Below are 26,751 nucleotides of genomic sequence, written 5' to 3' on the forward strand. Positions count from 1 at the left end.
CAACCAGTTATCCTATTCTTGGATTGAGTGTGACCATGATTTCATTGAGTTTTGCATCGGTAGCGTCTTGTTTTGTGAAGGAATTGGGTGTGGTATAGTTATGGCATTATTATGCTCGGTTAGCGATGAGAAGGACATTGTTTAGGTCCCTGCAAGGCAGTAGAAATTGGTTTAGAGCCTGTTGTCCCGTGATGTGGGTCGCGAGTGCCAGGTGAAAAATCTAATGTCGACAAGATCGGCTTGATAGCGGGATCATTCCAGTTATGGGCTGAAGGCCATGTAAGGCATTCCAGACTCATGCTGAGGGCTCGGTGGCAATCCATACCTATGTTGAGGACCTTGTAAGGGTATTCTATACATAGGTTGCGTGCCCAATGATCATGATTGTTGATTTCATCTGAGTATGGTACTTTCGTATTTGACGCATTAATGGAAGTTGGGAGACGCAATCAGCTGGTTGGATAAAGGGAATAGTTAAAGGTGGTTGGGAGTATCGGTCGTGTATCAGAAAGTCTCTTGGAATATTTGCATTATAATCCCATTTTATTGCAAGTTGTTATGAGGAGTTGATTATCAAGGTTGGGAATCAGTTATGAAGTCTCAAATCAAAGTTCTTTGTTGATGTATCGGGTGCTTTGCTTGATGGGGGTACATCTGAATTGTTAAGGATTGGAGGTAAATGTGGGATTCCTAGAATTCTCATATTTTCTCGAAGGAGCAGTGGTTGGAGTGGCGTTTCAGGGAGTCATGGGTTAATTAAAGGATTTTGGTGCATCTTATGGACTTTGGAGTAGTGGAAGATTCGTGATATATGTGATTAGGGTTTTTTCAGATAAGGTATTGAATTCTTGGTTTTGAGCTGAGTGGTGATGGTTGTCTTTTATCAGAGATCTGGTAGGTGGTCAAGATTTATGTTCTCGGGTATTTGTAAATTCGTTCAGGCTGGAGAGGTTATTCGGTTTGGGTTGTGAAGTTGAGTCCTTGTGGGGGCAGTTTTGTTTGGTACTATATGTCATGAAGTCCGACATTGCTCATGATTTTCAGTTTCAGGTATAGCGGTTGGCTATCTTCTATTTTGGATTCAACATCAGTAGGGGGAGGTCATCTGAGTGGGGTGACTTTGCTAGTCATTTTGGGGTTCAGGGAGTTCAGTTAGGATCGTCAGTTCGGTAGCGGAGATTGTAAGGAATGTCTTCGAGGACGAAATCTAATTTAAGTGGAGGAGAGTTGTAACACCCGGAATCTTGAGGAACAATTGTCGAAATAAATCCCCATTCTAGGGTTAGACATGGCGTGTTGGAGGAACCAACACGACGTGTCTAGATTGAAGAAACACGACTTTCTTTAAGGTCAACATGGTGTGTTGGCGGCTAGTGGAGAAAACCCTAATTTTAGGGTGTTGTACCCTATATAAAGGCCTTACGTAACATCCCAAAATATCAAGAGTAAAGTTGAAGGGCTAAAAGAGTAAATTGGAAGGGGAACTCGGCGAGTCCATGGGTGGACTCGGCGAGTAGGGTTGCGACTTGGTCGCGTGTTAAGTGGCCGACTCGGCGAGTCTGTAAATGGACTCGGCGAGTAGCCACTGAGTGGAGAAAACCCTAAATTTGGAGGACGAGCCCTATATAAAGAACATAACATCCTTTCCCCCAGCCTCTCTATTCTCTCTTAAGTCCAGAAACCCTAGTTGTCGTGTGTGAGAGGATCAAAGTGCATTTGGAGGCTTGGAGAGGTGGTTGTTGAAGAAATCTTGAAGGAGAGAGGCTTGGATCAAAGGGCTTTGCAAGGAATCGAGTTAATCTTCTCTTGGAGCTTCCTTTTGAGGTATTATTCATTGTTTTAAAAACCGGTTTTTTAGTTGAACCGGTTTGGTGACCGGTTCCCGGTTCAACCGGTTTAACCGGTTCGACCGCCGAGTGAACCGGTTTCTATATTTTTCATGTTTTTTCTATTTTCCTACACATACATACATATATAAATTATGAATTTGATGTTTACAAGTTCAAACATTAAAAATACACATAAAAATAAGTTGTAAATGAATCCAAATACATTAAAAAAACACATAACCATAAGTTTTAATGTTTTACATCAATCCATATATGCCAAAAAGAAAATAAAATATAATATCGAAACCAAATATAATTTTAGATGAATACAACCACATCAAAAAAACTTTATAACATTTTTTATATGTTTTTATTTAGAAAAAACTAAATAGATTTGGAAAAAAAACCATCAAAGTTTATTATATAAATGATTCTTTTTCATGTGGTTTTATTCGGTTTAACCGGTTCAACCGGTTTATTTTGACCGGTTCAACCGGGTTTTTCTAAAAACCGACCGGTTCAATCCGGTTCATAAATCAATGTAAAACCGGTGATAGTTGAACCGCTCCCTCCACCGGTTCCCGGTCGAACCGGTTCGACCGGTCGGTTCAAACCGGTTTTTAAAACATTGGTATTATTTCATTGTTTGGGCTGCTATTATCTTAATTCATCATTTTTTGAGGTGTTAGAGATCTTATCCTTTGGTGTATTGGAGTTTAGAGGTTAGATCTGAGGTTGCTACCTCAGATCTGGAATGGAGAAGGGTTAGAACGCATAAAAGTCCCCGTTTGTGAGTGATTGAAGGAGCTATCTTGTCCCAAACCCAAACCCTAGAGTGAAAAGGCCTAGATCTCTTTGGATTCACGTAAAGTTTGCCACTTTACGTGATGGGTGGCCATAGGAGGGGTAGATCTATGGTTTGGATCATCTGCATGGCTTGGAAAGCCTCTGTATGGATTCAGACCCAGTGGTACTCGGCGAGTCACATGGGTGGACTCGGCGAGTTGCATGAAGATAAGCTGGGACTCGGCGAGTTGGAAGAACAACTTGGCGAGTTGGATGATGATGGCCTGGAACTCGGCGAGTTGGAAGAACAACTCAGCGAGTAGGTTGAAGATAGCCTTAGACTCGACGAGTCTGTTCTTAGACTCGGCGAGTCTTGACGAAGAGTCCCAATCCTTTCTGCTTGAGCCATGAATCGGTGAGTCATGGGGTGACTCGGTGAGTGGTCAGTGAGTGGACTCAGAGTTGTTGGACTTGGCGAGTCTCGGGGTGACTCGGCGAGTTGAGTCGCGGATTGAGGAGGTTCTGTGTATGAGGACTCGGCGAGTCATCGGGTTGACTCGGCGAGTAGAGTCACTCAGGGGTTGACGTTGACTTGCCTTGACCATGAGTAACCAGTTGTCTTCCAGGGGTATTTTGATAATTCTTGGTTATTTTTTTGAGTTCAGTGTTTCGGTGGTTGGCGGGTGGTGGAAATCTTATCAGTGGTCGGAGCAGCTTGGGTTTATCTGTTTAGTCGGCAGTTGCAAGGTGAGTTATCCTCATTATATCAACAGGGTCTAAGGCACCAAGGCCGTCCCTTAATCGGATTGAGATCCGGGTATTTGTTGTTATGTTATTGGTGTGATATGTTTGCATCCTGGTAATTAGGATGGTACGTGTTAGAGACCTGGTTGAGGTCGGTATCATGTTATGTAGAGTGATGCTATGCTAGTGCCCGGTTAGGTCGGTATCCTGGTTAGGATGATGAGATGCTATGTGATCTGTCTGATCGGTTTGTTGACTGTGGATTATTATATGATTGTATGTTTATGTGCACATGGTTGTTTTTACTGGAGTTGGGTTGAGGCGGGTCCTGCTTTGTGCTGTAGGCCAAGATACCCAGGGCGAACCGGTTGTCCCGAAGGCCCAGCGAGCGGTCCGGATAGGCTGTAGGCCCCAAGAGGGCGGACTAGACGTGCCGAGGCTCGGAGAGTGGACCAGACCGACTGAAGGCCCGATGCGGGCGGACCAGTCATACTGTAGACTCAGAGAGTGGACCAGGTAGATTGAAGGCCCGGTGCGGGCGGACCAATCACACTGCAGACTCGATGTATATGGCTAGACTCGGAGGGTGGACCGGGTGGACTGTTGGCCGGTGCGGTGGACCAGTCACACAGTAGACCCGAAGTGCATGGGTGTTCTGTGATCGGATATGTTATGGCATGTCATGCGTGTATGGTATATGTGGTTGGTATTTTGGGGATATCTCACTAAGCTTTCGGGCTTACAGTTGTGGTTTAATGTTTTTCAGGTTCTTCAGGAGACCGTGGCAATGTGAAGGCGTGATCGTACCGCTCCTTATGTTTTTGTCGTGATGTGATTCTGGGAATATTTTAAATAAATTGTATTGAAAACCTTTTTGTAATAATTTAATGACATCGGGTTGTTTTTGAAAAGTTTAAATTGGTTGGAATTTTTTGGTTGTTACAAGTTGGTATCAGAGCCTTGGTTTGAGTGAATTGGAGGAACCACTCGTGTGACTCCAGTCTCAAATCGAGGAGAGTTTTCAAAAGAGAATTTAAAATGGTTTTCAAAATGAGTAAAGGAGGACGCGGAGGTACGATCAGCCGGAGCTAGTAAGTGACCCCAAAATACCATACATGATATTTGTTTTTGAGCTTTGTTAGAACAGCATGCTAGTGCTAGGCTAGGGATCTTCAGGATTTCATGGTAATGTTGCCTGATGATGCCTGTAGCCTAGGGTTTTCTTGTGGGAGATTTCCAGTGTTCCTCTAGTGGTGAGGGTTGAGCGCTTGTTTGTATGTTTTCTCTAGGGCGTTGTGGTAGTACTTCATACAAATATGGGTTGGTGTGGAAGGTAGTATGGGCCCGTACTACTGAATGCACAGGACCCATACGCGTATCAGGGAAACCATGACCTCTAGGGCTGGGTTGAGGGTTGGTTCCCGGGTTGTGGGAAGTGTCTGAGATTTTGTGGTGTTTTTCAGTATGGAGATTCCGAGGCATGTTGGGAGTGGATCCAGGTCAGGATCGGGAGCAGGAGAGGGAGTCCAGGGCGGGTCTGTGCCGCCCGGGGTTGTTGGTCAGATGAGCTCGTGCGAGTTGGATGCGAGGATTCGTGAGATCCTGCATGACCAGGTTGCTGCATTGTTCCGGGCTGAGTTGCCGGAACTGTTTAGGTCGATCAAGACCGCCATGGTTAAGTATTTTGATGAGCACTATGCGGCTCTCACAGAGACAGCTGCCGCGGTAGCTACAGCGACTATAGCAGCAGCAGCAGGAGGAGTTGGTCGGGGTTTTCAGTATCGGGACTTCGATAATACGAAGCCTCCCACCTTTGATGGAGTTCAGGACCCGATTGTTGCTATGAGATGGTTATCGGACGTGGAGGGGTGTTTCTTCACGTGTTCATGCCCTGCTGATCAGAGGGTGAGGTGTGCTCTGAACCTGTTGAGGCTTGGGGTGAAGGATTGGTGGAGATTGACCACGGGGTCATACTCGGATGTGCAAAGGGCTGCGATTTCATGGGATCAGTTCAGAGAGATGTTCAGCACTCTTTATGTCCTGCAGGTTGAGAGGGAGAGATTGGCTCAGGAGTTCCTTGAGCTGAAGCAGGATTCGGAATCGGTGACTGAGATCACCAGGATGTTCACTGAGAGGGAGATGTTTTGCCCTGAGTTCGCTTCGGAGCAGGCTCAGATGTCCCGATATCTGAGTATGCTCAAGAGGGATATCAGACAGTTTGTGTCTACGCAGAGGTGCGAGACTTTGTTGGAGTTGTAGGAGGCCTCTAGGCGGCGTGAGTGAGAGATTTAGTTGCAGTTGCGTGAGCTGAGGCAGGCTCTGGTGCAGTCGCAGCCGGCGCCAAAACGGTCCAAGACCGTTGATTCTAGAGTGGGGGATCTGAGCAGCCACACTTTTGGGAAGGGTGGGAGGAGTCACACCGGAGTTTGTAGGTCCGGTGGTGCATGCTGCAAGTGCGGAAAGGAGGGGCACTATGCGAAGGATTGTAGGCAGGCGGCGCCGGTTCGGGATTTGAGGATTTGTTATCATTGTCATCTGGTTGGACATTTGAGGGTCAACTGTCCACAGCTTGCTGCAGGACCGGTGCTGGCTCCAGTACCGGCCACTTTGAGGATCACAGGTGGAGGTCAGGGTGGAGTGGAGCCCCCAAGGGCTCAGGGTCGTGCTTTTCAGCTTGCAGCAGAGGAGGTCAGGGCAGTGCCGAAGGCAGCTGCAGGTATGTTTCTTTCTTGATATCTTGTTTTTTTTATGATTATTGTGGAATATTGTTATCTGCTAGTCTCATGTGTGGTTTTCGGTATTATATTCGTTGATTTTGAGGGTTATGGTATGGTTATGGGTTTAGTGTTGGGAATTTCGTTGGTTTTCATTCATGAAGGTTATTAGTGGAAATCTGGCATTGGTTTGAATGTCGGGTAGCATCTGCAGTCTGAGGAGTGGTTAGCTGAAGATCGTTTCTTTTGAGCCGGGATGATCAATGTTGATATGTGATTTCGTGAAGGTTGCTCGTTCTAGTGGGAATCAGTTCGCGTGTAAGTGTTGGTTTTGTGCAGGGTTGTTCTGGGAGGTCGGTGATAGCGGTCGGTGGTTGATAGCCAGTGCCCTAAGTGGGGGAGAATTGGAAAATTCTATGGATGATCGTTGAGTATGTGAGATTGTTGAGCTGTCTGGAATTCAGCAGTGATCTGTCAGCCCAGAGTGTAGGCCGGTATGAGTAAGTGTCGGGCATGCGGGGCGGGGTGCAGACCTAGGGCATTTGATTGTGGAGGGTGTGGGATCAGGTCGGGATCGATTATGTGTGATGGAGATAGAGTTCGGAACCCCTAGGGGGCTAGAACAGTATGCATGGGAGGATTTCCTGGAGAGATGACTCGGATGAGGAATGCTAGTTGAGCGGTCCGGATAGACTGAAGGCCAGTAGGCGTACCAGTCAGGCCGAAGGATCGGAGAACGGTTCAGCTAGACTGAAGGCCCTGGAGGGCGGTCCAGATTGGCTGAAGGTTCTGAGAGTGGTCCAGATTGGCTGAAGGCCTGGTAAGGCGGTCCAGCCATGCTGAAGACTCTGCGGGTATTGTTAGATCAGTGCGAGGAAATGGTTTGAGTATGTTGCGTTGTGTTAGCATTAGAAGGTATGGCCCCGGGTATTGATCTTGATTAGTGGAGATAGTGCATGGGCTTGAGAGTCCCTGCGATCAGAGTCAGAGCATGTGTGTTTGATGGATAGCGGTTACGCTATGAAGGAGTGGTGTAGCATTGGGCAAGCGTTGTGGCACTTGTGGTAGTGTCAAGGCAGCCAAGTGGTTTTCCTTGGTAAGGATAGGGAAGAATGTAGCTCCGAGAGGGAGCGTAAGTTCATGGAAGTGAAAGCAGCAGTGCAGAGTTATGGTTGTAGTAATCCAAGTATGGTCATTGAGCAGCGTGTTTGCGGTAGTGGTATAGAATCCCAACCGGATTGGATGTCTGTTGAGGTAACGGAAGGAATTCCGAGGGTGTAAAGCCAAGAGGCTCGGAAGGGATGCAGGGATAGAGTCTTGGATTCCCAACGATCTTGATCAAGGAATGGAGTATGTAGGGGTAATTCATCCTGGGGGATGTTTGGGGGTATCGTCAGTGTGATGGGTTTTTCCAACCCGAGGGTGTTAGAGCTAGTTCAGCATGTGTATGTGATTGCAAGAGGAGAACTCATGGGAGTTGCTCTGAAGAATGTATCATTTTATCGGCATGGGATGAATAGAGTCGGACTCGGATCGGGAATCCGGTGGTTCGTGGTTATTTCTAGCTCATATGGGTCGAGCAATTGTTGTAATTTGGAGCAGTGATGCATCATGGGTAGTACTCAGTTGTTAAGTGGGGTTATCAGAGAGTAAAGTCGGTGGTCGGCTTGAGACGGTGGTCAGGACACCGTAAGAAAGGAAAAGGTGGGTTCGAGTTTCGAAGGTTGTGCCTTGAGGAACCTGGTTTGGTTAATGCTAGGTGGCGCGTTGCGGGAGTATTTCTAGAGTTGAGTTGCCGCAGGCTTCGAGGACGAAGCCTAATCTAAGCGGGGGAGAATTGTAACATCCCAGAATATCAAGAGTAAAGTTGAAGGGCTAAAAGAGTAAATTGGAAGGGGAACTCGGCGAGTCCATGGGTGGACTCGGCGAGTAGGGTCGCGACTTGGTCGCGTGTTAAGTGGCCAACTCGGCGAGTCTGTGGATGGACTCGGCGAGTAGGCGCTGAGTGGAGAAAACCCTAAATCCGGAGGATGAGCCCTATATAAAGAACATAACATCCTTTCCCCCAGCCTCTCTATTCTCTCTTAAGTCCAGAAACCCTAGTTGTCGTGTGAGAGAGGATCAAAGTGCATTTGGAGGCTTGGAGAGGTGGTTGTTGAAGAAATCTTGAAGGAGAGAGGCTTGGATCAAAGGGCTTTGCAAGGAATCGAGTTAATCTTCTCTTGGAGCTTCCTTTTGAGGTATTATTTCATTGTTTGAGCTGCTATTATCTTGATTCATCATTTTTGGAGGTGTTAGAGATCTTATCCTTTGGTGTATTGGAGTTTAGAGGTTAGATCTGAGGTTGCTACCTCAGATCTGGAATGGAGAAGGGTTAGAACGCATAAGAGTCCCCGTTTGTGAGTGATTGAAGGATCTATCTTGTCCTAAACCCAAACCCTAGAGTGAAAAGGCCTAGATCTCTTTGGATTCACGTAAAGTTTTCCACTTTACGTGATGGGTGGCCTTAGGAGGGGTAGATCTATGGTTTGGATCATCTGCATGGCTTGGGAAGCCTCTGTATGGATTCAGACCCGGTGGTACTCGGCGAGTCACATGGGTGGACTCGGCGAGTTGCTTGAAGATAAGTTGGGACTCGGCGAGTTGGAAGAACAACTCGGCGAGTTGGATGATGATGGTCTGGAACTCGGTGAGTCGGAAGAACAACTCGGTGAGTAGGTTGAAGATAGCCTTAGACTCGACGAGTCTGTTCTTGGACTCGGCGAGTCTTGACGAAGAGTCCCAATCCTTTCTGGTTGATCCATGAATCGGTGAGTCATGGGGTGACTCGGTGAGTGGTGTGTGAGTGGACTCAGAGTTGTTGGACTCGGCGAGTGTCGGGGTGACTTGGCGAGTTGAGTCGCGGATTGAGGAGGTTCTGTGTATGAGGACTCGGCGAGTCATCGGGTTGACTCGGCAAGTAGAGTCACTCAGGGGTTGACGTTGACTTGCCTTGACCAAGAGTAACCAGTTGTCTTCCAGGGGTATTTTGGTAATTCTTGGTTATTGTTTTGAGTTCAGTGTTTTGGTGGTTGGCGGGTGGTGGAAATCTTATCAGTGGTCGGAGCAGCTTGGGTTTATCTGTTTAGTCGGCAGTTGCAAGGTGAGTTATCCTCATTATATCAACAGGGTCTAAGGCACCAAGGCCGTCCCTTAATCGGATTGAGATCCGGGTATTTGTTGTTATGTTATTGGTGTGATATGTTTGCATCCTGGTAATTAGGATGGTACGTGTTAGAGACCTGGTTGAGGTCGGTATCATGTTATGTAGAGTGATGCTATGCTAGTGCCCGGTTAGGTCGGTATCCTGGTTAGGATGATGAGATGCTATGTGATCTCTCTGATCGGTTTGTTGACTGTGGATTATTATATGATTGTATGTTTATGTGCACATGGTTGTTTTTACTGGAGTTGGGTTGAGGCGGGTCCTGCTTTGTGCTGTAGGCCAAGATACCCAGGGCAGACCGGTTGTCCCGAAGGCCCAGCAAGCGGTCCGGATAGGCTGTAGGCCCCAAGAGGGCGGACTAGACGTGCCGAGGCTCGGAGAGTGGACCAGACCGACTGAAGGCCCGGTGCGGGCGGACCAGTCATACTGTAGACTCAGAGAGTGGACCAGGTAGATTGAAGGCCCGGTGCGGGCGGACCAATCACACTGCAGACTCGATGTATATGGCTAGACTCGAAGGGTGGACCGGGTGGACTGTTGGCCGGTGCGGCGGACCAGTCACACAGTAGACCCGAAGTGCATGGCTGGTCTGTGATCGGATATGTTATGGCATGTTATGCGTGTATGGTATTTGTGGTTGGTACTTTGGGGATATCTCACTAAGCTTTCGGGCTTATAGTTGTGGTTTAATGTTTTTCAGGTTCTTCAGGAGACCGTGGCAAGGTGAAGGCGTGATCGTACCGCTCCTCATGTTTTTGTCGTGATGTGATTCTGGGAATATTTTAAATAAATTATATTGAAAACCTTTTTGTAATAATTTAATGATATCGGGTTGTTTTTGAAAAGTTTAAATTGGTTGGAATTTTTCGGTCGTTACACCTTAAGTCCTTATGGTTGGCCTCTTTACCAAACTGCATTGTCACTAAAAACCTAAAACCGATCTTTAAGTCTCTTGGTGGTGTTCTTGCTCTAGTAAGAAGTTCTTGGTGCTCATTTTTGGTCTTTGTGAAGGAAGAGGAGATCTTGAAGTTGCTTTGCTTGGGGAAAAGGCTTTGAATCCAGAATCATCATCATGTGGGGAAGCTTTCTGAGGTATCAAGTTTTCATCTTGTCTTGTATATGTTTAGATCTCTTCATAGTTAGTTTTTTGTGCTTTTGGTCCCTTTTGGGTTAATGGATGAGTTAGGTCGTTTAAGGGCTTGTTCTTTCAGATATGGGTTTGTTTTGGTATCCTTGAGCATAAAGGTGCAAGGTTTATCAGAATTTTGGTGTTATGCATGCATTAAGTCAATTATTGAGTCCTTTTAAGCTTAAGAGCTTCATTTAGTCATGCATGAACGTAAAGGTTTCAACTTTACGTGGTTTTCCAGCTCAAGGAAGTCAGATGTATGTTTTAGGGCTATGTCTTTATGGATTTAGTGCTTATTGGTCAAGCCCTTGCACTATTAAGCTTATGGATTGAGTCTTGATCCTTTTTGGATAGTCCTACTGGATAAAGTTGGAAAGTTTATCCTTCTGGACCACATGAGATCTGAGCTTTGGAGCTCTTGGTATCGGAGAAACAACTTATTATATTAAGTTGTTAAGTCTCGGGGAAGCACGACGTGTTTGCAGGTCAACACGACGAGTTGACTGGGGTTTTCCCGATTATCTGGATGATTAAAGAGCACGACATGTCCAGGGGCAATACAGCGTGTTTGGTCAACATGGACTGTTGACTTTGAATTTGACCTGAAGTTTGATTAGGGTTGACCTTGGGATGTTTGGGTCGTTTGGATTGTTGATTTGGGCCTTGGCTTTGGGCTATGAAGAGGGTAAAAGGTCTTTTACCCTATTAGGACACTTAATGTGGGTCGGATCCGATTATTGATGGATGTTTATCTTGTGATTCATAGTGTGGGGACTCTTGTGAGCCAGCAGCCGGTGATTCTTTCCGTGTGATTCGGCAGTGCGAGGTCAGTTTTCCTTACTATACTTTCGGGTTGAAGGTACCAAGGTCGGCCTATTGGTTTGAAAACATGATATTTGCTAATATGCTGAGTATGGAATAGATATGCATGATTATGTTAGTTATTGATATGTTAGTCTGGTAGATCGGCAGGACTACCTATGATTTTTTTTCTGCATTGTTATCTGTATGTGTTGTTATTTGTAGACATATTATTTTGGGTTGAGGTTGTATTGCTTGGTGTTTTAGCCAACAAACCCTGGAGCATTCTAGATATGAGTTGAGGGTCGAGTGGGCCATGTTAGACTCATACTGAGGGCTCATATGCATTACAGATACGAGCTGAGGGTCGGGTGGTATGCCAGACTCATACTGAGGGCTTAAGGGTCTTGGAGCATTCTAGATATGATTTGAGGGTCGGGTGGGGAATGCCAGAATCATATTGGGGGCTCAGATGCATTCTAGATACGAGCTGAGGACCGAGTGGTATGCTACACACATACTGAGGGCCGAACATTTGTATTCTAATCTGATGACTAAATGGACTATAGAGCAATCCAAACATAAGTTGTGGGCCTAAGGGCAAGTTAGACATATGTTGTGGGCTCAGGAGCAAGCCAGATATGAGTTGTGGGCCCGATGGGCAAGCCAGACTTATGATGTGAGCTAGGCGGAGGCGCCAATTATGAGGATTCGAGCTTTCCAGCCGATAGCCAAGGAGGCTCACGCAACACTAGATGTGGTTACTGGTATGTATCTCCTCCCTTTCTCATTTATTGTTTTATTGTTTATGCTTAATGTGTATATGTTTGTTTAGGTACGTTCTTGGTGAACGGTGTTTCGGCCTTGGTTCTTTTTGATTCGGGGGCCACCCGATCGTTTGTATCTCTTGGTCTCAACAAGAGGTTTGGTGATGCTCCTAGGGAGCTTGGTTATCCATTAGAGGTGGAGATCGTCGATGATCGTCCAGTGAGAGTATTGAGGGTGCATTAGGGTTGTACACTTGAGTTGTTTCAGAAGAGGTATGTGATCGATTTGGTTCCGATTCCTTTGTGTGAGAGCAAAGTCATCATGGGGATGGATTGGTTGAGACCCACTAGGACAATTATTGACTGCGAGCACCAGTTAGTACATGTTCGAACCCTAAGCAGGGGATAACTAATTATTCATGGCGAGGGTGCTCAGCGTGGACCAACCTTTTGTTCAGCTGAGAGCTAGGAGGTATCTTCAGCAGGTTTGTTCAGCTTTAGTGGCCTATGTGTTGGATACTAGAGATGAGGTAAATAAGATGGTTGATGATGTGTCGGTCGTCTGGGAGTATCCCGATGTACTTCCTGAGGATCTGCTTGGATTTCCTTTGGAGAGGCAAGTGGAGTTTCTAATTGATTTGGTACTAGATGCGGCTCCAATAGCTAAGGCACTCTATCGGTTAGCACCACCTGAGATGTAGGAGTTACCTACACAGTTGCAGAAGAGACAAGGGATTAATCAAGTCGAGTAGTTCACCCTGGAGAAAACCGATTATGTTTGTGAAGAAGAAGGATTGTTCTCATAGGATGTGTTGAATCTATATGCCCAAGAATCATTATAGAGTGATATTGCTAATAATATATGATCCTATAGGGTCACACCTGTATCAAGTTGGCACATTTTTTATATTTATTATTAATAAAAATATCAATTCCTGTATTTAATTAGGTAATAATTATTGTTTTGTGAAAATAATAATTATAAGAGAGTATAACTAGTTATTATTTCATATGGTATAAATTAATAAGTCATGCACAACATTTTGGACTAATTGGATTCTTTTGTCTTTTACCTAAATACAAAGTTTATATTTTATAAACTTAGAGTTTATAAAAATTAAAGAATCCTCCTCTTTTCAAGAGGTATGGCCAAAAATATTAAAATATAGGGGTTGTTTGTCAGCCTTCATGCCTTGTCTCCCATGCTCATTATGCTAGCCATTACTTTAGAGTATTTTAACGGTTAGGCCTTACTTTGTATGGACTATATAAAAGATGCATGATGCTTGCGTTTTTGCTAAGAAAAACACACTCTTCTTCGTCTTCTTCTTCCTTTCTTCACCTCAAAACCATAAGTACCATAAGTTATCTTCTTTTGAAGTTTGGTGCTTTAATTTGGTGATTCGAAGTCCTCTTGAGTTCTCTCATTTTGTGCTTATTTGAGTTAAGCATTTAAAGGCTTAAGAAACTCAAGAATATAAGAAGGAACTAGCATTCCAAATATCTTACTCTTGATGGTGGATACTTGTAGAGAAGATCATATATTCTTTGATCTTTCCATCTTCATCAACACCTCAAAACCAAGTGGGTTGAAAGGCTTCAAAGGTTGTCATTCTAAACACTTTTTTATTTGTGTTTTTGTTTAATTATAACCTCTATAAATGGATCCTTGATGGTTTGGTTTTGTTATGAACTAAAAATAAACTTGTTATTTTTAAAGACTTCCGTTGCCGGTTTTTATGAAAATCAGACTTATATTTTGTATCAAAACTCACCAGTTGTATCAGAGCCATCTTTTATATGTTAGAATGATTTTTATTTTTGATAATCTTTGGTTTTTGGAAAACAAACATGGATTTCTTTTGGTAAAGAAATATCCATATTTGTCTTCTTTGACAACTTCATGGTTAAAATTGTTTATTTTTATATATAACCAATTTTTATGCATTTTGGCTATATAAAAGTTGCCTTAGAAAAAACAAATAGTTGTTTGTTATAATATTTGATATGTTGTTGTGTATAAACAAGTCATTTGGAGCTTTGTGTTGTGTTTGGTTGATATTTATTTATTCATAAGATGTAATAGATAAATATGTAATTTTCATTTGTTGATTTGTTGTAATAAATTAGTTAGACTAGTTGTATTTCTTTTTAAATGTAACAAGAAGAAGAAATGACCTCCTTGCAGATGAATTATCCATTTAAGAACATAATCCCAACCATAAGCTTCTACTTTTGGTTTGGGCTTAATTATAGTCTTAACGGTTTAAATGTTCCAACCTTCACAACATGAAGATTTGAAGTCCTTTTGCAAGCAAGAGTTGGCTTGGCAAGTGGGCGCTTGAAGACCTTTTGAAGAGTTCCTTAAGTCCTTTAGGAAAAACTTAATAATTCTTGTGATGACTCACAAAAATTATTAGTAGACGTGACTTGGTTTATACACATTATAATGCATGCATGTGATGTTTATTTTATGTTATTGTATGTTATTTTTTGTGTATGAAAATGAGTTTTACATGTCAAACAAAACTTTAACATAAGATAATACCACTTGGAGTTTGAGTAAAAAATATTTAAAAGATAACAGACGATGTATATAAATGAATATTTATAAAAACGTTCTTACCGGTTACCGGTTAAAAATCGATTTTTTGTTAAAAATAGTTTTATTATAAAACTTATAAATACCCAACTTTAAAATATTTTAAAGGGTTTAAAAGATGTTTAAACATTATATAAACTCCATGTCTTTATAATAAATAAGGAGTTTTATTAAAAAAACTAAAATCGGTTTATAGCGTTATAACGACAAATAATAAAACTAGTGATTATTTTTTGCGTCAAAACTTAATATATGATATTGATGCTTTAAGCATAACTCAACATGTTGATATTATGTTTTATGCATGCTAAATGAGATTTAAAACATAAGTATCGTCATCTAAATTTTGGTTTATCAAAATATAACTTTTATCATAAGATGTATAAAATTGAGTTTATAAAACAAAATGAGTTTATATTCTATAAATTCATGAAGTCGGGAGTTTTTGATTGTTAAAAGGGGATTTAAAAAGTGATTTTATAAATCATCCAAAACTCCAAGTCTTAAGTATAAAATAAAGTTTTATTAAAACTATTACCGGTTCTTAAAATCGATCTACGACTAAACTTTAAAATAGTTTTGGTTTATAATTGATCGCGGCTAATGACAAATAAAATGAAATTTTATTTGGCACCTAAAGAACCGCATAACAAGTGATATGAATTTTACAAAATGGTACATGAATTGTTGGATGCGTACAATATCCATGAGACCATGCTTTATAAACTTTAATCGTAAAACATATATAAAACTTTTTTCTAAAAATGCAAATCATTATCATCCTTTTGAAAAACATTCGTTATCATTTGTATGGTCTTACTGTCACCTGGTCATTAGGATTGGATTATGATGTTCGGGGAAGTTTTGTAGTTTCTGGTTTCTAAAGGGTCACCTTGTCACTGGTTAGTTACAATGTTACAAGTTGTTTCAAGTAGGATGACTTGATCGAAACCTTGTGTGATAAAGGTCACCTAAACATGAGAGGTTTGAGGTTAGATGGGATAAACATGCCAAGTTAAGCAATAGTTGTTTAGGATCACATAATCTAGGAGTTACATATGGTATTCAATTGGTAATCGCTACCTACCGAGTTTAATTAAGTTTATGGGATAAAGGTCACCTAACTATTACTTGTTTCGTTACTTGGATCCTAGACTTTAATAAATTAATGTTTCAAGAAATAATGAAAGGTATTAATTTTTAAAAACTAAATATTAAAATACTAAAAGAAAATTTGTTAAATTCTATTAATAACTGTTAATATTGTTACGCCCTGCAAAACCTCTCTCTTGTTGAGTTTCAAGAGACAGTAACTTTTGATGGTTTCTAAATAGCTTTTTTGTTGAGTTTAATTAAGTTTCTGGTTTCTAAATAGCTTTTTTTTTCCTTATTTCTATTAGTTTATTTTAGTATTTTTAGCTCTTTTTATTAGTATTGCATTGTATATTCTTTATTCTCTATATCATGGATCGTGTCGGGTACTTTCTATTTTGCATGAAATTTTTTGCAGGGTTTTGGAGCTCTTTCCGGTTGCGGTTTGACTGCAGATGGGCTTGGTGGGCTTTCGATGCATTATTGGGATTTACGGATCCATCAAAGGAGATTTGGGCTTAAAAAGTTAAGGATTTGGATGAAGTGGGCTTTTGAAGATGGGTCATGGATTCTTATTTTGGGCATGGACTATCCATATTTAAAGCTTGAAGGTGATTGGCCAAATTTTAATAATGTGAGGCATGGAGGGGGCCAAGGGAATCTTGGGTGGTGGAGTGGTGTAGTGGAGAAGAATGGACCAATAGTATTCCAACAACACCTGCGAGGGTGGAGTCTCAGCCGCACAACACTTGTGCGGGTACCCGCGCAACTGCACACTTTTGGGCATTTTGGTCATTTTGTTCACCATTTATCTTGGGAGTTGGATCTTTCAGCATTCACTTCGATTTTCCACCATTGGAGACCATTAGAGGCGATTTTTGGAGCTTGATACTCATTCTTCTCATCTTTCTAAGTAATTGGTAGTTTCTTGATGCAAAAACACTTTTGTGGTTGTTATTTTGTTGCCATGAGTGGCGAGTTTTCTATTTTCATTAACTTTGGTTGAACCCTTGGATATTTGTGGGTTTTTGAAGGATTCATGCTTAATTGTCATTTATCTTATGTTTTGATTCTAGTTCATATTTGTTATGCTTGTTTAATACTTTGATCATGAGCTTGGTACTTGAATAAGCAATTGTTGGTTTATTTATTTGGTTTAGCATTGAATCATTGAATTTACTTAGAACAAGGGCTTTATGATGGTATAAATCAACTCTAGTTTATGAATCATGACTCCTTTATGGGTGTGTAAGCATTGACATCCTCTAGGAATTGGGGATTCCTTCATTCTTAAGACCAATCAACTTCTTTGGTTCAATTGCTTCAATTGAATCCTTGATTTTGATTAAGAAGGTTAGTTTTGGGCTTCCACAACCTCCATACTGATGGGTTTTATGCATAAGAACAATCCTATGTGCTCATACAAACCCTAATGCTTGGATATAGGTTTCTCTATTGTACATGCTTTGAATCCAAGACTTGAAACCCTAGATCTATTATATAAAATTCGAAATCAACATCATAAGAACAGATCTAAGTGTTTACCTCTTTCAAATAGCTTGAAATCCTTGTAGTCTTCTTGATCTTGAGCTTAGAGTCACAATTGTAACTCCTCTAATGGTTCACAAACCCCACAAGCAAGAAGGCAGTATGAGAGAGGGTGAGAGATGATAAAATCGGCCCTAGGGTTCTCTTGGAATCAAGTGTAGCCGATTTTCATAGCCTAGGGGTCTTATTTATATTGCAGGCTGCTAGGGTTTCAGTCTAAACCCTAATGGACAGCTTAGCCACCAAGCAGCCCAAGGAACCTTCTGGAATAAGGCCTTGGACGAAAATATGATGGATCCCCATCATAATTTTGTTCCCCGTATAGTCCATTAGGTTTCCCAGCCCAAAACTCAAATATCATATATTTGACAGTTTATGCCCCTTTATTTAATTAATCGCTTTTAGTTACCAAATTAATTCATAATTAATTTATGACCAATACTAATTAAATAAATATGATTTCTCCTTTAATATATTATTCTTATAATATATTAATAAACCATAATATTCTCTCTCTCTCTCTCTCCTTAAATTACCTTGTCAAGTTGCTTTGGTGAAGGCAACCCAAAATGACCATGCACAACTGGGTCAAGTACATACCAAATATAGTTACGGGCTTAGACACTAATCCAACAGTCTCCCAATTGGATAAGTCTAGTAACTATATCTCACATATGACTTCGTTGTCAACTCTGATCAGCAACTAGTCCTTCAGATAAGAGATCGTATAATCCTCTGTTCTCGATATCATGTTGACAATGCTTATTGTCCAACATTTGTTCCTCGGTTTCTGACTTGTTTGACATAGAATTTAATTGATCACATCAACTTCATTCTGACCGGGCCCGACACATAAGTCAAACCAAATCATCAAGTGGCCAAGATATCACTATTATTCTCATATAATAAAAGGAACATATCAACTTCGACTCATATGCATCTATTATTTACTAATTGAATCATGCACAACAATGTGTTTTATAACATCAAGTTACTAATGTGTTTACACAGCATCAATGCATAACCAACCAACAAACAATAATCATATCTCTAAGTTTTAAGACTATATGATATTATTGCTTTGTGATCACTTAAGGTGAAACACCACAAAGTGATACCAGCAAACGCGGGTTTATTCCAATGCTCAAATCATATTCATAAGCACTCATGAACTTTGCAGCAAACCTTTGTTATGCCCAAAACCTTTTAGACAATCTACAAACAATTCATGATAGTCTTCATTCACATCTACTTCCAAAATATGAACGACTGTGGACTGTTCGAATAATCCTATCATTCAGGAAGTCAAAACATGCAAAATTGAAACAATAGATAAATAACCAACACAAGATAGTAGCTTTACTCATAAATAACACAACTTTATTTATTCATCAAATGTCAAGTACAAACTATCTATTACATGTTTCCTATCTAATCCAAACTTATATCATCCTTCAGCCCAATGCTCCTAGCATGCTACAAGTGTTTGACCCTACTCAGTCCCTTCGTAAGGGGATCTGCTAGGTTTTCTTCTGATGATACCCTCTTTACAATGAGGAGTCCCTCTTTTACCCGATGTCTGATAAAATGGTATTTTCTGTCGATATGTCGAGATCTACCATGATCTCTTGGTTCCTTGGTTAAGGCAACCGCTCCTTCATTATCACATAAAATTTCCATTGGCTCCTTTATGGATGGCATAACTCCAAGGTCTCCAATGAAGTTCTTCAACCATATAGCCTCTTTTGATGCTTCGCTCACCGCAATGTACTATGATTCGCACGTTGAATCATTCACGGTCTCCTGCTTGGAACTTTTCCAAGTCATTGCTCCTCCATTTAGGGTAAAGACCCAGCCCGACTGCGATCGGTAATTAACCCGATCCGTCTGAAAACTAGCGTCACTGTACCCTCGTACCCTTAAGTCATCACTCCCACCAAGGACTAGAAACCATTCCTTGGTCCTTCGTAGGTACTTAAGAATATTCTTAACTGCAATCCAATGAGCTCTACCAGGGTTCCCTTGATATCTGCTGACCATGCTCAAAGCAAAGGCCACATCATGGCGAGTACAAGTCATAGCATACATGATAGAGCCTACTGCAGAAGCGTAAGGTACTCGACTCATATCAGCTATCTCTGCTTCTGTACTCGGGCTATAAGTCTTACTCAGCTTGGTATTGCTTTGGATTGGCAACTCCCCTTTCTTGGAATTTTCCATACTAAAACGCTTTAGTACCTTATCCAAGTATGCATCCAGACTGAGTCCTATCAGTCTCTTTTCCCTGTTTCTTACTATCCTTATTCCCAGAATATAAGCAGCCTCTCTGAGGTCCTTCATAGCGAAACATTTCCCAAGCCAGGACTTGACCTCCTGCAAGGTTGGGACGACGTTTCCTATAAGCAGTATGTCGTCGACATACAATACGAGGAAGCTCACTATACTCCCACTGGCTTTGACATATACACAAGATTCATCTTTGCTTCGCAGAAAACCAAACTCTTTAACTTTCTCGTCAAAACAAAGATTCCATCTGCGAGACGCTTGTTTCAATCCATAAATGGATTTCTCAAGCTTGCACACTCTATTCGGATGCTTCGCATCGACAAAACCCTCTGGCTGATTCATGTAAACATCCTCAGCCAACTTTTCATTAAGGAAAGCGGTTTTCACGTCCATCTGTCATATTTCATAATCATGAAATGCAGCTATTGCGAGCATTACCCTAATAGATTTTATCTTCGCAACTGGTGAGAAGGTCTCATCATAGTCAACTTTGGGAGTTTGAGTAAAGCCCTTCGCAACCAATCGTGCTTTATAAGTATGCACTTTCCCATCCATGTCCGTCTTCTTCTTGAAGATCCACTTGCACCCGACTGTCTTACGACCTGGTACATTATCAACCAAATTCTAAACTTGGTTGTCGTACATGGACTGAATCTCGCTGTCCATTGTCTCTTTCCATTTAGCAGACTCCGGGCCTACCATGGCTTCCTTGTAGCTGCTAGGTTCGTCCAAATTTACTAGTGTATTATCACTAATAAATGTATCCCCTTCAGTAGTAATATGAAATCCATACAACTGGGGTGGAACACTAGCCCTAGTTGAACGTCAAAGAGGTAAGGACTCGTCAACAGGTTCAACAGGAGTTTCCTCCTCAGGTTGAGTGCCAGTGTCAGAGGTTCCTTCATTGCTTTTCTCTTGAATCTCATCAAGATCAATTTGCCTCCCACTGTCCTCTTGGCTTATCAATTCCCTTTCTCGGAAAACTCCTCTTCTAGCAATGAAGACAACATTGTCATTCGGTCTATAGAAAAGATAGCCAAAAGACTTATGTGGATAGCCGATGAAATAACATTTCTCACTACGAGGTTCGAGCTTGTCGTGAGTCTCTCGTCTTACAAAAGCTTTGCAAACCCAAACCTTAATATGTGCCAACAAGGGAGCTTTCCCTGTCCACATCTCGTGAGGAGTCTTGGTAACCTTCTTGGTGGGAACTAAGTTTAGGATATGGGCGGCAGTCTCCAAGGCATACCCCCATAAAGCTATTGGTAACAAAGTCCGACTCATCATAGAACGAACCATGTCCAACAAGGTCCGATTACATCTCTCAGCCACACCATTCAATTGTGGCGTTCTCGGAGGCGTCAATTGCGAAACAATTCTGCATTCTTTTAGATAGTCGTGAAACTCAAGACTTAGGTACTCTCCTCCTCAGTCTGACGGAAGCATCTTGATTTTCCTGCCTAGCTGATTCTCCACTTCATTCTTAAACTCTTTGAACTTTTCAAATGTTTCCGACTTTTTCTTGATTAAGTAGATATATTCATATCTGCTATAATCATCCGTAAAAGTCACGTAGAAGCGGCAAGCATCCCTTGTCGTGGATCTAAAGGGCCCACACACATCGGTGTGTATGAGATCTAATAGACCCTCACCCCTTTCACAAGTGCCAATAAAGGGTGACTTGGTCATCTTCCCAAGTAAACAAGATTCACATGTGTCATCGTCCCTAAGGTCGAATGACTCTAACACTCCATCCTTTTGGAGTTGGGCTATGCGTTTCTTATTGACATGGCCAAGGCGACAATGCCACAAGCATGCTTTGTGTAGACTAGTAGACGAATCAATATTCAAAACGTCATTTCCTAAATTATCAACAACCATCACAGATTCATAAATCCCATTACAAGGTAATGCATTGAAGTAAAAGACACCATTCAAATAAACATTAATAGAACCATTGCTACTATCAAAAGAATATCTGAAATCTTGTCTAAACAATCCATGAAATGAAATAATGTTTCTTGCCATATCTGGCGAATAACAGCAATTATTTAAATCTAGCCCTAACCCATTACTCAACACTAAAGAATAAACTCCGAATTTGGTCACATGTGACAATCTTCTATTTCCCATAATCAGGTTCATCTTTCCATGTTCCACTTCCCTACTTTTTAGGCCCTACAAATCAGAAAAACTGTGGTAACCACACCCTGTATCAAGAACCCATGAAGTAGCAAATGATGATTTATTAGATTTAATAGAATACATACCTGCGAAGGTGGGCTTAATCTTCCCATCTTTTATGTCTTGCAGATACTAAGGGCAGCTTCGTTTCTAATGGCCCTTCTAGTGGCAGTAATAGCACTCTGCTTCTTTGGGGTCGGAAGAGAGTTTGACTGAACCAGCTTTGGTTCCACTGGAAGAGGAACCATTTTGGGTCTTACCCTTATGGTGGCTCTTACATGGAGCCTTCCTCTTCTTACCCTTTCCTTGGCCAATTGCCATCACAGGAGCAGCCACAGCAGGGGAAGATGCAACATATTTGTCTTTGAGGTTATTCTCAGCAGTCCTCAACAATCCTTGGAGTTTTCTCAAGGAGACCTCCTCCTTGTTCATGTGGTAGGTCATTCTGAACTGGTTGTAACAGGAGGGAGAGGAATGGAGGATTATGTCGATAGCCAAATCCTCATCAAACTTAACATTAAGTTTGAGAAGACGATCAACATACCTCTTCATTTTCTGCAAATGAGAGGTTAGGGATTCTCCATTCCCCATCTTAGCGGTGATCATGTTAGTAATGATCTCATAGCGCTCTTGCCTCGCGCTCTGGTGATACCTGTCCACCAATCCTGATGCATTTTATACGGATACATGTCCTCATAGGACTTTTGGAGTTTGAGGTTCATGGTGGCCAGCATGATGCAATGAACTTTCGTGGCATCACGCTCGTGGGCCTTAAAGGCGACCAACTCTTCAGGAGTAGCAGCATATGGGATGATCTTTTCAAGCTTTTCATCGAGGAAATATTCTTTGTCCTCGTAGCTTGTGATCATGCGAATATACCTCATCCACTTGTTGAAGTTTGACCCATCAAATGTCACCTTTTGACATAGGTTCATCAACGAGAATGACCCAGAAGCATTGTTGTTGTTGTTTGCAGACATCTGAAAAAGAAAGGAACAAAGTTTAATTAGAAATGAGTCCCTAATTAAACACCCAAATGAGAAATTAGGGCTAGGACCCAACAACATTATTTACAACTTAGAAAGGGATGTCGTACTCTAAAAGAAAATAATTTGAAGGTAAGTGAATGACGATTCACTAATTCTCACCATGAAAAACAAAAAAGAGTTTTAAGTTTTAAATGTATTGAAAACTCCTAGATCTTTGAGATTCATTGAACTTTTCAATGGCATGTTAAAATCTGGATATGCACTTCAAATTCGCGACTGGGATACCGAGGATCGCAAACAAGTTGTGAATAACCATGCGAACCAACATGGTGCACTCAATGTCTCTATCACCTAATCAATGTGTTGGTAAACCACACACACTCCATTGATCTATGACAAACATCGAGTCACCCTTCACTATAAATGTTATCCCCAAATTGATGTGTCGGTTATCCACACGCGCTCCACCAATGTTTGACAAGGGTACAAAGTGCAATTCTATGGATTAGCATCAATTTTCACATTTTACCCTAAAGTAACTAAGATTGGGAATTTGTAAAACATGTAGTTACTTTGTATCATACATTATACTTTTAATGAGGAGAGGATTGCCCTATCCTACCCGTTCGGCTAACGACCCTCCACCAGTCAAGCAAGCGGTGGGTGAGAGTGTACACCCATTAAGCGCCATTTTATAGGCAACAACCTTATACTCACCTTATAGACTGGCTTCGTGAATGAGGTCTACTAACGGTAAGACTAGCATTTTAAATTATACATATGTATATATATATATATATATGTGTGTGTGTGTGTGTGTGTGTGTGTATATATATATATATATATATATATATATATATATATATATTAATAATATAACAGTATAGGGTTGAATTTTAAACTTGTAAAATTCTAAGGGTTTGAAATTTTAATTATTCAAAATTAAACTTTAAATCACAAATTTTAAATTTCAAAACTTGAGGGCAAGTTTTGAACTTTTCAAAACACAAGGGATCAAATAACAAATAATTTAAATTAAACAATTAATTTCATAATTATCTATATTTGACCTAATCCTATTTTAGTCATAAGATAATTACCAAATAATTTTAAATAATCCATATTTATCATATAAACAACTAATATTCAAAAGATTTGAAATTATCTATTGTTTTGGCAGGGATAATCATTTAAATACAATAAAATTCAGATTTTATCTTCAAAAAATGATTTAGGCATTAATCCCATGACAAAACAGCAACAAAATCTCGAAATATCCTCTGCCTGACACACAGACTCGCCGAGTAGGGCCAACTCGCCAAGTCTAGATACTGACTCGCCGAGTTGAGTCAGTCAGAGGCAAGAAACACGAATTTCAGCAAGCAAACAGTTAAAGCATTGCATACAACTGAAACCAATCATGGATCTGATACCAATGATGGGTTTTATGCATAAGAACAATCGTATGTGCTCATACAAACCCTAATGCTTGGATCTAGGTTTCTCTATTGTACATGCTTTGAATCCAAGACTTGCAACCCTAGATCTATCATATAAAATTCAAAATCAACATCATAAGAACAAATCTAAGTGTTTACCTCTTTCAAATAGCTTCAAATCCTTGTAGTCTTCTTGATCTTGAGCTTAGAGTCACAATTATAACTCCTCTAATGGTTCACAAACCCCACAAGCAAGAAGGCAATATGAGAGAGGGTGAGAGATGCTAAAATCGGCCCTAGGGTTCTCTTGGAATCAAGTGTAGCCGATTTTCATAGCCTAGGGGTCTTATTTATACTGCAGGCTGCTAGGGTTTCAGTCTAAACCCTAATGGACAGCTTAGCCAACATGTAGCCCAAGGAAACTTCTGGAATAAGGCCTTGGACGAAAATATGATGGATCCCCATCATAATTTTGTTCCCCCTATAGTCCATTAGGTTTCCCAGCCCAAAACTCAACTATCATATATTTGACAGTTTATGCCCCTTTATTTAATTAATCTCTTTTAGTTACCAAATTAATTCATAATTAATTTATGACCAATACTAATTAAATAAATATGATTTCTCCTTTAATATATTATTCTTATAATATATTAATAAACCATAATATTCTCTCTCTCTCTCTCTCCTTAAATTACCTTGTCAAGTTGCTTTGGTGAAGGCAACACAAAAGGACCATGCACAACTGGGTCAAGTACATACCAAATATAGTTACGGGCTTAGACACTAATCCAACACATACTACCTATGAGGAATCTTGGCATATCATGCTTCATGATTGCTATAATCAATTTGGGATGAATGATAAGCTTCATATTGAATCCTAATGATAAACACACAAATGTTCATTGTGTTAAATTGCCTTGGTTAACCAATTCTCTCCAATATTTGAGCATCTCACCATCTTGCTTAATTTCAAGATTTTTAGTTATTCAAGTCATTTAGTTTTCAAGCAATCACAACACCCCCTTTTAGTTTAATTGTAGTTAGTTAGTTTATTTACACTAAAATATCCCATACCGGAACAATCTCTACAAACCAGTCAGTCTAATCATGATGCTTTGATGGAAGCATTATTGTGATGATGTTGATGTGTCTCACATCATATTGGAGTAATTAACCTTGACTTGCAGAAAGTCTTGGATAATTATGAAACATACTAGATGTCTCATCAAGTAAAGCATATATTCAATCAGAACACTAGAAAGTTCTTCAAGTTGGCTCAAGCATGGAATAAAAGGAAGTCTAAGAGATTGTGTACTCAACTAGACTTATAGTTCAGTTAAGGTAAATATATCACAAACCTGGAAATCAAGAAAGGACCAAATGATTAGTGTTGTTTCTATTGTGGAAGAAACTGGACACTAAAAGAGAAACTGTCTCTCTAATCTCGTCAAGCTGAATAAGTCTGACCTAGATAAGACTTTAGATATCTATATAATTAAACTATTTCTTTTTCCATCATTCACTTTAGTATGTTATACTTTAGGTGACACTAATAATTGATATTATGTGCTGATGATTGGAAGAAATAATCAACTGATTACAAACAAATGATATTACGTGGTGAAGATATAACAAGTGATGCTATAGTCATTATTTAAACAATAGATGTTTGTACTTATTCTTATAGGGACATGTAATAGTTATGATTTATGAATAAATCTTGATTTACTTATCTTTTAATGAATATTCACATTCATGTTCTGAAACGATGTATTCTTTGTTAAAAAAATATTTTCTCATAATGTCATTGATGAAGTAAATCTATAATCCTTCATTAAATTGACAGTTATGATCATAATACCTAGATAATCAAATGATATTTTGATTGAAAATTATCTATTTCATTATCATCATGACTATATAAATATGAAACACATATACCAACTTCAAAAGGATAGAATTTTTGAAGGCAAATGAGCTTGATTAATTTAATATATGTGAATCTTATTTATATGGGAAAATGATTCACAAGTGTCTTTATCTATTAGTAGTTAAAGAACAAAAGGATTGATAAAGAATTATACATAAGTGATGTATGTAATCTTTTCAATCCATGAATAGTTTTGGTGATAGATGTTTATTCAATTTCACTGACGACTTTTATTCATTTCGTTGAAACTTTTGATTTGCTCAAATTGTTTCATAGTGAAGATTGAAATACAATTTAATGAGATCATCATTAACCTTTCATTATTATAAAGAAAATGAGTTTTGTAAACCAAGTCTTCTTGGAACATCTTAAGAGTTGTGGAATCGATTCACAACTCATTCCGACAAAAACACTAACTTGTCATTAGTATGGTTCTTGTGCCACAAGATCACCTGGTCACTTGGATATATCTTTTGATGTTTGAGGTAACTTTAGTATTCTCTAGTGGGATAGGGTCACCTGACCACTGGTTGAATGTCGATGGTACAAGTTTTTGAAAAGGATAAAAATAGACCTTTTAGTCTATTACATGACGTTTACTAAAAGACCTATTTACTTTATAAAAAAATTTTGAAATTATGCTCACTGCAACAAATATATATTGAATATATATATTTTCCAACCAAACAAGTGGATTAAA

This window comes from Lactuca sativa, chromosome 1 (assembly GCF_002870075.4).
Source record: "Lactuca sativa cultivar Salinas chromosome 1, Lsat_Salinas_v11, whole genome shotgun sequence".
Lineage (NCBI taxonomy): Eukaryota > Viridiplantae > Streptophyta > Magnoliopsida > Asterales > Asteraceae > Lactuca > Lactuca sativa.